General features: G+C 40.9%; 1 long non-coding RNA gene across 1 annotated transcript; it reads right to left on the bottom strand.

The window, feature by feature from the left end:
• Nucleotides 1-2,326: 2,326 nt before the first annotated feature.
• LOC121167807 lies at nucleotides 2,327-6,282 on the bottom strand. The gene is made up of 2 exons (XR_005885650.1): nucleotides 6,231-6,282; nucleotides 2,327-2,654 (listed from the first exon to the last, which is right to left on the bottom strand). It is a non-coding gene; the product is annotated as an uncharacterized LOC121167807 (long non-coding RNA).
• Between the last annotated feature and the right edge of the window lie 5,291 nt (nucleotides 6,283-11,573).

Raw genomic sequence — 11,573 nt, 5'->3', positions numbered from 1 at the left:
CCAGTTCCACTATGCAGCCCAAACAAATGCTGTTGGGTATCTGTCTAGCCACCCCAACCCCTGTCCTAGTTTTCGTGCCCTCCCGTGGAAGTGGTAACCCAAGAGGGAGGAGTCCACTATTTCAGTCCCAGGCCTCTCCCACTCCCGGATTGTGCACTCTCCAGGTAGTTCTGTGGTTTGACTTGACAGAAATAACCCCAGTACCAGCTACTGCAACCTGATGCTGTGGCTATGCCCAAACAACCCTCACCCACTCTAATGGTAGTTTGCACCAGTAGGAATAATCAGCCCAGCCTGGCTTTTCCCTGATCTAGTCCACATGAGGTCCACAGGTGTTGTAGCCCTGCTTAGTCTGGTCTGCCATCATCCCAGCTCACGCTCTCCAGTGGAAGTAGTTATCCAGCAAGGGAAGCCCTCATATTCCCCCTGCTGGCTCCGCCCCCTCCCTTCCTGGTTCTCACACGTGCTGTTTGGGCACTGCAGTCACATCCTGAACAGGTAACCTCACCTTGGCATTCCGTATTGTGCATTAGTGCATTAGTTTTTGTTGCAACTGAACCTGGCTCGACCCACACTATTTTGGTGCACGGATTTGCCAGTGGATGACATGAACTGCTTCAGCCTATTCTGCCCCTGACCCATGCAAAATGTTGAGTAAAAGCTTTTCCACAGTCACTACATTTGTAAGGTTTTTCACCTGTGTGCTTTCTCTGATGTCTAACAGGGTATGGATTACAAGAAAAGCCTTTTCCACACTCACTGCATTCATAAAGTTTTCCCCAGTGTGGATTCTGATGTGGTCTAATGCTTGACTTATTAGAAAAAGTTTTTCACACTCACTGCATTCATAAGGTTTTTACCCTGTGTGGAATCTCTGATGTGCAATGAGGTGTGGATTCCAAGGAAAGCCTTTTCCAACTCACTACATTAGCAAAGTTTTTCACCTGTGTGCTTTCTCTGATGTGTAATGAGGTATGACTTACGAAAAAAACCTTTTCCACACTCACTACATTTATAAGGTTTTTCCCCAGTATGGATCCTCTGATGTTGAACTAAACCTGATGGGTTGGTAAACGCTTTTCCACACTCACTGCATTCATAAGGTTTTTCCCCAGTGTGAATTCTCTGATGTTTTCTAATGGTTGACTTATCAGAAAATCTTTTTCCACACTCACTACATTCATAAGGTTTTTCCCCTGTGTGGATTCTCTGATGTCTAATGAGCTGTGGCTTACGAAAAAAACATTTTCCACAGTCACTACATTCATAAGGTCTTTCCCCTGTGTGGATTCTCTGATGTCTAATGAGCTGTGACTTATGAAAAAAACCTTTTCCACACTCACTACATTCATAAGGCTTTTCCCCAGTGTGGATTCTCTGATGTGATTTAATGTTTGACTTACTAGAAAATCTTTTTCCACACTCACTACATTCATAAGGTTTTTCCCCTGTGTGGACTCTCTGATGTGATGTATAGGTTGACTTATAAGGAAAACCTTTCCCACACTCACTACATTTATAGGGTTTTTCCCCGGTGTGCATTCTCTGATGTGTAATGAGGTGTGACTTACAAGGAAAGCCTTTTCCACACTCACTGCATTCATAAGGTTTTTCCCCTGTGTGGATTCTCTGATGTGATCTAATTCTTGATTTATCAGAAAATGTTTTTCCACACTTACTACATTCATAAGGCTTTTCCTTTGCGTGGATTTTCTGATGTCTAATGAGTTGTGACTTATGAACAAAAGCTTTTCCACACTCACTACATTCATGAGACTTTTCACCACTGTGCTTTTTCTGGTGAAAAACCAAGTGTGACTGGCTGGTAAAAGCTTTACCACACTCATTACATTCATAAGGTTTTTCCCCTGTGTGGATTCTCTGATGCATAGTGAGCTGTTGCTTACGAATATAAGCTTTTCCACACTCACTACATTCATAAGGTCTTTCCCCAGTGTGGATTCTCTGATGCATAATGAGGCGTGCCTTATGAATAAAAGCTTTTCCACACTGGCTACATTCATAAGGTTTTTCCCTAGTGTGGATACTCTGATGTCTAATGAGGTGCGACTTACGAGAAAAGCCTTTTCCACACTCACTACATCTATAAGGTTTTTCCCCCGTGTGGATTCTCTGATGTAACTTTATGCTTGACTTATGACGAAAACCTTTTCCACATTCACTACATTCATAAGGTTTCTCCCCAGTGTGGATTCTCTGATGCCTAATGAGAGATAATTGCTGGTGAAAGGCTTTTCCAGGCTCATTGCATTCATATGGATTCTCTGCTTTGAAGGATCTGATATCTAATGAGTTCTGACTTCTGGTACATGTTTTCTTTACATTCATTGGACACATACAAATTTTCTCCTGTGTCAGTTCTCAGTTTGGTGCTAAGGCAAGATTTATAGTAGCCAACATGAATTGCTTCTCCCACACTGACAGGTTGCTGATTACATGGGTCTTTGCTATAAACTTGCTCACACATAAGGACTATCTTCTTCCCGCTGAAAGTTTTCTCTTTCCCATTGTGTTCAAAGGACTGCTGACAAATGTGGATCTTGTCAAGATGACTGAGATTTTTCTCACTCTCGAGGTTGTTCTCAGGGACATTAGAAGCATGCTCCTTTTCAAATGGCATTTCATCCGGCTTGCTGTGTGATAAGAGGATTTAAAATGAACTATGATGTCATTTATCTCTGATCCCCTTCTGGGAGTTGCTTTCCCCCTACCCTCTTCCAAGTCCAACTGGTCAATTAACAAGTAAAAGTTTTTTCTACAACTGGTTTTCATTTTCTGTTTCAATACTAAGCTCAATAAAGGACCACTGAGCTTTCCTGGTAACATTTCGTTGGTGCACAATATGGGACTTGAAAAAGAATTTTGGCTCTTATACAAGACCTATGAGGGTAGACTTAGGAAAGAGAAGACTCCACATGGTTTGTACTGAACCTGTGTAAATGACCTTAGGTACCACATGCCTCTGAAAAAACATGAACACACCCACCTACCCACATACTCCCCAGCCACTGTCTAGCTCCAGCTCAACCTCCAGATGGATTGTACTTGGATAGGCCACAGCACACAGCAATATGAAGTGGAATTGGGGAAAGACTAGACTGAGCCAGGCTGCAACACATGCTGGTGGAAAATGAGTTGAGGCAAGCCATGGACATGTTGGTGCTGGACTCATGATGCCTGCATGCAGGAGATCCAGTGGGGCCCTGGTAGCCTTGTCTGGGACCTTGGGCACAGCTGTATGATGAGCCCAGTTTATGAACACCAGAGCTGTAGGTGTTGCCTGGCCTGAATGCTTGGCTGGTCAGTGCAATGGGTCCTGGGTCTGCAAGTCCTGGGAGTAGATGGTGCTGCAGGCCTCAGGTCACCTGGCTAGGATACTTTACATGCATGCATGGTGGTGCTAGCTCAGTGAGCACTGAGGGTGGGGCTCCACTGGGGCAGGATCGACTGGCTCAGGTCTTGTAAGGACCGGTACTCCTCAGTTGAAAAGGAGTATTTGACAACTGGCCTGGACCCACCTGGAGATGGAAGCCCATTAAGACCTGGAAAGCACATCAGGGCCATTCAAGAGAAACAAAGAGAGAACAGACTGAATAACTATCCCAGCCAAATGAAGATAGCAAATATCTGGGGGAAAGGAGACTCTAGGGTCAACCATGTCAGCCAATGAACATTGAAAGGGCTCCCTCTTGCTTGAGTCAGTGAGATGGACCTCATTTCAGAACCACCTGGACAGAAACCTTAGAGAGTGTGCCACATTGACACCTGGTTTGGTCTCAGAGTCCCAGTACCCATCCTTAAGTACTAGGACGGTTGGGAGGCCTGGTATAACTTCTCTGAATATCATTTAACCCTGACCTAAAACAGGAAGGAAAAATAGAAAATTTGGAAATGATAACACCAATTTCTCTTTAATGATCTAACACACACACACACACACAACACAGAAACCCAACTCATGAAAAAATTATGCAGTCACCTTACCCCCAGTCCCACCCACCTCATGATGTTGGAGGTGGGTGGAGCCTAGGCCTACCTTGTTCCCAACACATCTGCTCCCAGTATCTCCACCAGGAACAGTGAAGCCTTTTCAACCCAGGCAAGCCCAGGCCTAGCTTACCACATGGGCATAGTGGCTAGACCTAGGGTCCCAAGCATGGACTCCAATCTGGCTTGGGTCCTCCCAGGAACAGCAAGTGTATGTGAGGACAGAGAAAATGTGTAGTTTCTACTAAATACCAGTTGATCACATTCAGGAGGTGGATACAGAAGCTGGATCTCAAAGTCATTCTTTTAAAATTATCTTTTTGGAGACAGAGAAGTTTTATTTGCAAAGTGCTCATGATCAGGGGGAAGAGGAGGGAAGAGGAAAACACTTCTCGAGAGTAGGGACACCCAGTTAGTAACTCTTGATTGTTGTTCCAACCCTTGGTTACTGAAGCAGGATGTATAACTGGAAAAAAGGACCCACTCCTCTGTTTTCTCCCAATTCCTGTGAATCCCATCCTTCTACCTGATTCCACACTCCTACTTCTCTATACAAGTTAAAAGAATCACTGAGCTTTCCTGGTAACATTTGATTTGGCGCACAATATGGGACTTGAGAAAGACTGCCGGCTCTTTCTCTCTTTTTTTTTTTTTAAAGATTTATTTAGGGGGCCCGGCGCAATGGCGCAGAGGTTAAGGTCCTCACATTGCACACCCCGGGATCCCATATGGGCATGAAAGACATGAAGATTTGAAGAGAACTTCTCCATTGCAGACAAGGCCGCAAGGAATTTCCTGCCGCATGGCAAGGCCCAGTGGATGTCTCTACAACCACCTGAAAAGCAGTTCCACCTCCCTTTGCATACACACTGGACAATTCCACAGAGATTTCTAAAATTAATTATTGTCTGCCACTGTGGAGTTGTTTTTACAATCAATGTGAGCTTGGAAGATGATGTTGCTGATAACGTCTTAGCAAAAGGGCCTTTTACTATTCCTGCTCCCTCAGCTGCCCCTCTGATCATATGAAAATCAAGGGTGTTAAGTCCCTACACCTAGCAGGAACCTATGCTTACGGTAGTCCTCCAACACTGACCACATGCTAATCAATGATGTTAAGTCGCTAGGTATAGCGAAAATCTATTCTTACCCTCTTTCCTTAATCTTTAGGTCCCTCCTTCTGTGATGCACTTCCTCCCTGAACTGAATCAAGACTAAGTTGGAGCATCAGAATTGTAATAGGAATGTGTTACTGATTGACATGTACCATCTATTGAGAACTTCCTGACCACAGGATTAGGACAGCTGATACGTTGCCTCAAGGTGGAATAATTGGTAGAACTATCCTTAGGAAAGCCCCCTTGACCAGGTGTGAAAAGTAAGTGCTAGAGATTGTGAAGGCTTCTGTATAAATAAAGAGGACAGCTTTCTTGCCTTGTCCATTATGATCCTGAAACTGTAGTGGTCCACTTATTTTCTATGCCTACTCCAAGCACCCTTCTCATGTTCTGAACTTCACTTTTCTGGACACCACCAATGGGCATAGAGGTGGATGTTAAGTGGGACTGCCAGGGCACAAACCAGTGTCCATATATGATCCCAGTGCATGCAAGGCAAGGGCCAGCCACTAGGCTACCATGCCATGCCCTCGGGTTTGATCTTTAGAAATGACTTATGTGGATGACCCCCTCTACACTTCATACATGAGTTCAGAAAAAGCCAGTTTCTTCAACTTTGTCACTCATGTGGCTTCCTATCTCTGGGAGCTGAACAGCCATAGAATGGCCCATGCAAATTTGAAGCTGTGTAGTAGCAGCTATTTCCTTGCTGGTTGAGAGACAACCAATGGGAAGTGTCTTACCCACAGGTTCCTGTCCAGACAAGGAATGCTCAGGGGACACTTAAAAATCTGAGACCCTTCTGAAAAATGTTGCTGTCTCCATTCAAGAGGCACACCATCTCCTGGCTCTCCCCCAAGAAAGGCTATTTGATTCCCTCTGCTTTCTACATTCACCTGGTCACTTTCCAAATAAAACTACTGCCTGCAAATGGAGAAAAAAAAAAGCAGAAAGAAAGAATGAAATCCTATTTCTCAAGTCTCATTTTTGTACAATTTTCATTTCATGTTGTGCTTCAATTATGGCCAGAGCTAATGCTAAGCATCTTTGCGGCAATGCAGCTCTCATTTCAGTTTTTATATAATTTTTGTGATTAAACCTTACCTGAAGATTATTTCTTCATATTTTTGATTAGCTCCAAGCAGGGCATTCTTTCCATCAGGATCTGAAATGAGGAAAAGGGTAACAATATGTATGAATCACATCTAAATGTTTTTTTTCAAACGCTCAAGTGAAGTCATATTTTAATATTAGTAAAATGTGGACATTTATGAACATTATTAAATAGGCTTTACATCTCACCTATTAATGCCTTAACATAATACCCATTTTTTTAAAGTAAAAATTTCAATTACGTGACATTGTGAATTTAACTTAAAAGTGAAATATGAGAGAAAATATGGTATAAAAATTTAAAATAAAGCTTCGGGTATCTTACATCGAGTGTCTCACCGGCTGTCCTTCTCTAAGAAACTCAAAGTAAAAATCAAATATAATTCCAGTCAACATTTACTGAAAGAAGTATCAGCTTCCCTGCTGACCTACCTGGAAGTCTCTGCTTCACAGATTTCTCCACTGTCCATGGTGCTGACTCTTGCTCCAACTTGAAGATCACATCAGGCTTTGTCATGGAGTATCCTGTTAATGGAGAATGATGCAGATTTTCTGAAATCACCACTAGTCCTACCAACTACTACACTTTATAAACTCCTCTTTCATTAGCAAACTATACAGAAGTGTTCTGCTTGGGCATGACAGAACTTCACTCACCCACAGACAGCAGATTGTTATAGGTCTCAAGCATCACCTCCCTGTACAGGGTCCTCTGAGCATTGTCCATTGTCTGCCATTCTTCCTGGGTAAAGTCCACAGCCACATCTTCAAAGGACACCAACACCTGTAACAGCACATGTCTCCTCAGTTCTGGATCATTCAATAGAAACACTGACAGTGCATTCTTTGTATATTTAATTTGCAACTTCTATGGATATATTTTAATTCATACAGCATCATAGTTAAGTGAAAATAACTTCTGCTGTATTACTTTTGCAATTACAACATTACAACAGAATATTCCTTATTCTCTTAAAGGTTGTGTTCTCTAAAAATTCTCATTCTAATGAACTGTGGAAGGCATTGCTAGAATAGCTCTCCAAGTGGAAGATATGACTCGTACATCTGTTATTGCCACTCTGCTTTTCAACTAAATTAACATAAATAATCATGTTCACATTCAGCCAGAATATTAACTCAGGAACTGTAATAGTAAGCTGAGTGTAATTCTTCTGTGTGTGTTTGATTTGCATCTTCTAGGAATGCAGCTTAATTTATAATCTATATGGCAACATAAGGTAAAAACAAAAGAAAACATTTTGTCCTGTATCATGTTTGCAATTCTGAAGCTACAATTCTCTTATTATTCTGTATCAGATTGTTTTCTATAATAAGCATGAGTTCACTGTGCAATCTTTAGATACACATGAGCTAAATATCATGCTAGATTAGATAATTAAGATAAATGCTTACTATTGCACAAGATATCGAGAAAATTATTGAGTAGCCTACTAATGATTTCCTCATACATACTGAGATACTTAAAAATATTATAAAGAGATAATAAAATTCCATTTTCTTATTTCAAAGTGAAAAAATAAAATACTGACTATATTTTTAAACTTTACTTGCATGAGTAAATATTTCCTTCAGCTTATACTGGAATTAAATATACAGATGATCATATATATCAATGATACATCTAAATATGTACAAACTCAACAGTCAAAAAATATGGAATACATATACATGTAATTCCAGTGTATAAATATAAAACTATATATATGTTCTTTTTTCGCTTTTGAATATGCACAGTTTAAAACTTTCTACTTTCTTTTTGCTTTACTTTTTATGGAATAACATAATTAAACTGAAGTTTTAATTTCTACATAGTAAACTACAGCTTAGGAGGGAAACAAATGAGAGTCTCATACAGAACTATCTTCTTCTGACAATTAGTTGGCATCAGCCAGTCACAGCCTGCCAGCTGAACAGAAGATATACATATAAGACAAATGCCATGCTATAACAAACCTAATTCTTTTTTTTAAATTTTAATTAATTTTTATTGATTTTAACATGAAAACAGCTCAGGTAGCAGATATACATACATTTAACAGTATGATACTTCTTTTGAATCTTCCCTTTTCCCCTGTTACTCTCTTAAGCATTGGAAATAACATGTTTTAAATTCACATTGTACTCAAGATCTTAATTTTTCAGCAAGTGATTCAAAGAATAGTAAAATGACCAATTTGATAGGTAAGCACTATAAATATAATGAAATGAAAAGATGTTTCAATCATACAATTTACAAACACATATCATTTAAACTACAGTAGGATATCATCATTCACTGTGTGACAAAGATAGAGATCAAATGTAACAAATCATGTTTGCATCAATACTGATATATACCATTGTTTCTTCCCCACCTTTATTGTTGCTGCTTGTGATTCTTTAAGCTACTCTACATAACAAAATATCATACTTGTATATCTGTATTTAGGATGTTTCTTTCTTTTTTTAAAGATATTTATTTTTATTACAAAGTTAGATATACAGAGAGGAGGAGAGACAGAGAAGATCTTCCTTTCTATGATTTACTCCCCAAGTGAGCACAACAGCTGGTGCTATGCTGATCTGAAGCCAGGAGCCAGTACCCTCTTCTGGGTCTCCCACATGGGTTCAGGGTTCCAAGGATTTGGGCCATCAATGACTGCTTTCCCAGGCCACAAGCAGGGAGCTGGATGGGAAGTGGAGTTGCCGGGATTAGAACTGGCGCCCATATGGGATCCTAACACATTCAAGGCAAGGAATTTAGTTGCTAGTTCACTGTTCTGAGCCCAGCAATCTTATTTTTAAACCTTTAAGAAATTTGATACTATTTTTCACGTGTTGACTTAATCTATAACTCCATCAGCAATATATAAAAGTTCCCATGTTTTACTTTCTCACGAGCATTTGTTACCAATTTCTTCCAAATAATAATAGTCATTCTGACAGGGTGGAGATCTCATTGTGATTTTGATCTACATTTCCCAAATGCCTAAGTTTTGGGAACTGTCTACTGAGGTCCTTTGATCATTTCCTTACCGAACAGAGGATGCATATGTTGTTAAGGTCACATGGAGCTTGAAAGATAAAAGTTGCCAATTTGAACAACACATGGAACTTCTGTGTCACGATATTTGACAAATTATTAAGAATGAAATAGAGGGCCAGGTGTGGTGGCCTAGCCACCTTGCCTTAAACATTCTGGGATTCCATATGCCACCAGCTCTAATCCTGGCAGCTCCACTTCCCCCTTCCAGCTCCCTGCTTGTGGCCTGAGAAGGCAGTCGAGGACAGCCCAAAGCTTTGGAAACCTGCGCCCATGTGGGTGACTCAGAAAGAACTTCCTGGTTCCTGGCTTCAGATTGGCGCAGAACTGGCAGTTGTGTTCACTTAGGGAGTGAATTATCGGATGGAAGATCTTCCTCACCGTCTCTCCTCTCTGTATATCTGACTTTGCAATAAAAACAAATCTTTAAAAAGAAAAAAAGAGTGATACGGAAACCCTAAGAATACAAAAAGCTCATAATACAAGTACAATCTCTCTAGAAAAAAACAAAAAACCAAAAACCTAATATTTCCTAATGGAACATAACTTCTGTTTAGATTTGGAATTTTTTGCTTCCCTGTTTTAGAATCATTTATTTATTTGAAAACCAGATATAGAGAAATTGGAAAAGGAGCCTGGCACAATAGCCTAGAGGTGAAAGCCCTCACATTGCATGCACTGGGATGCCATACAGGTGCCAGTGTGTGTCCTGGCTAATCCACTTCCTAGGCAGCACCCTGCCTGTGGTGTGCAAATGTGGTAAAGGACAGCCCAAAGCCTTGGGACCCTGAACCTGTGTGGTGGGTCCAGAAGAACCTCCAGGCTTCTGATCAGCCCAGCTCCTTCCATTGCAACTCTTTGGGAGTGAGAGCAGATGGAGAATCTTTGTATCCCCTTCTTTCTGTATATCTGCTTTAAAATATATACATATATGTATATGTGAATTTTCTTTGTTTATTGCGGATGATATTTACATAGATGATCAGGGTGGGAAGGTTCTAGGGTTAGGGAAAACTTGATATGCCCATTGTTTCCAAAATTTCTATTTCTTCTTCCTATGGAACTGGTTCATATTCTGGTTGGTTATTTCCCATCTAGCTCCCTGCTTGTGGAAACATTCATAGTTCTTAAAAGGAAAACAAAATCAATAAACCTTTTACCACATTAATCAAAAAGCAGGCTCAAGTACATAACATCAAAAAGTAGAGGGACAAATTAAAATTGCTATCACAGTAGTAGAGTGGATCAGGGCTGTCGGGACAAAGTGGGTTCTTTCACTGCTTGTCAGATGAAAGTCGGAGCTGCTGCATTTCTTTTTCTTTCTTATTTTTTTATAAACATTTCTTTTATTGGAAAGCATTATATATTAAAAAAGAAGAAGGAGGAGGAGACACAAAGAAGATGATCTTCCATCTGCTAATTCACTCCCTAAGTGGTCACAATGGCTGGAGCTGAGCAGATCTGAAGCCAGGAACCCAGAGCTTCTTCCGGGTCTCCCACACAGGTGCAGGGTCCCATGTGTTTGGGTCATCCTCCATTGCTTTCCCATGCCACAATCAGGGAGCTGGATGAGAAGTGGGGCTGCTGGGATTAGAACCAGCACCGATACAGAATCTCAACATGTGCAAAGCATGGACTTTACCCACTAGGTTATCATGCCAGGCCCAGCTGCTTTATTTCTGATCCAGCTCCCTTCTAGTGCATGTGGCAATGCAGAGGATGTTCCAAGTGCTTGATTCCCTGTACTGATAGGGGAGAACTGGGAAGAAGCTTCAATCTGGTCCTGCTTTAACCACCGTGGTCACTTGGCCATCCTCGACTGCTTACTCAGGCCACAAGCAGGGAGCTGGATGGGACATGGGGCCGACAAGATTAGAACTGGTGCCCATATGGGATCCCAGCGTGTTCAAAGTGAGGACTTTAGCTACTAGGCCACCGCACCAGGTCTGATAAAGTAAGTCTTTACTAGAAAAAAAAGGATGCACAATGGATCACTAGGGACTGTCAACAGTAGTTATAAGCAAATAAATAGTAAAAAAAATACTTAATTTCTGGATACTTAACATTAGGCTACAAACTGAATGAGAAAGACATCAAAAAACTTGACAAAACCAACAGGCAGTTAACAATAAATCTGGAATAAATCTCTTCAAACTAAAGGTCAACATTAGGTGTCTTCACTGCTAGATTCTACAAAATTTTCTAGAATTACGGTAAAAAACTAAAACGAAGAAAACCATTCCAAAATTATACTGAGCCTAACAATACTTGGGTTCCTAAACTAGACTGAC

This window comes from Ochotona curzoniae, unplaced genomic scaffold (genome assembly GCF_017591425.1).
Source record: "Ochotona curzoniae isolate NIBS_2020 unplaced genomic scaffold, NIBS_Ocur_1.0 patch432, whole genome shotgun sequence".
Taxonomy (NCBI): domain Eukaryota; kingdom Metazoa; phylum Chordata; class Mammalia; order Lagomorpha; family Ochotonidae; genus Ochotona; species Ochotona curzoniae.
The sequence above is the reverse complement of the archived record's forward strand: the minus strand, read 5'-3'. Positions and strand labels throughout refer to the sequence as shown.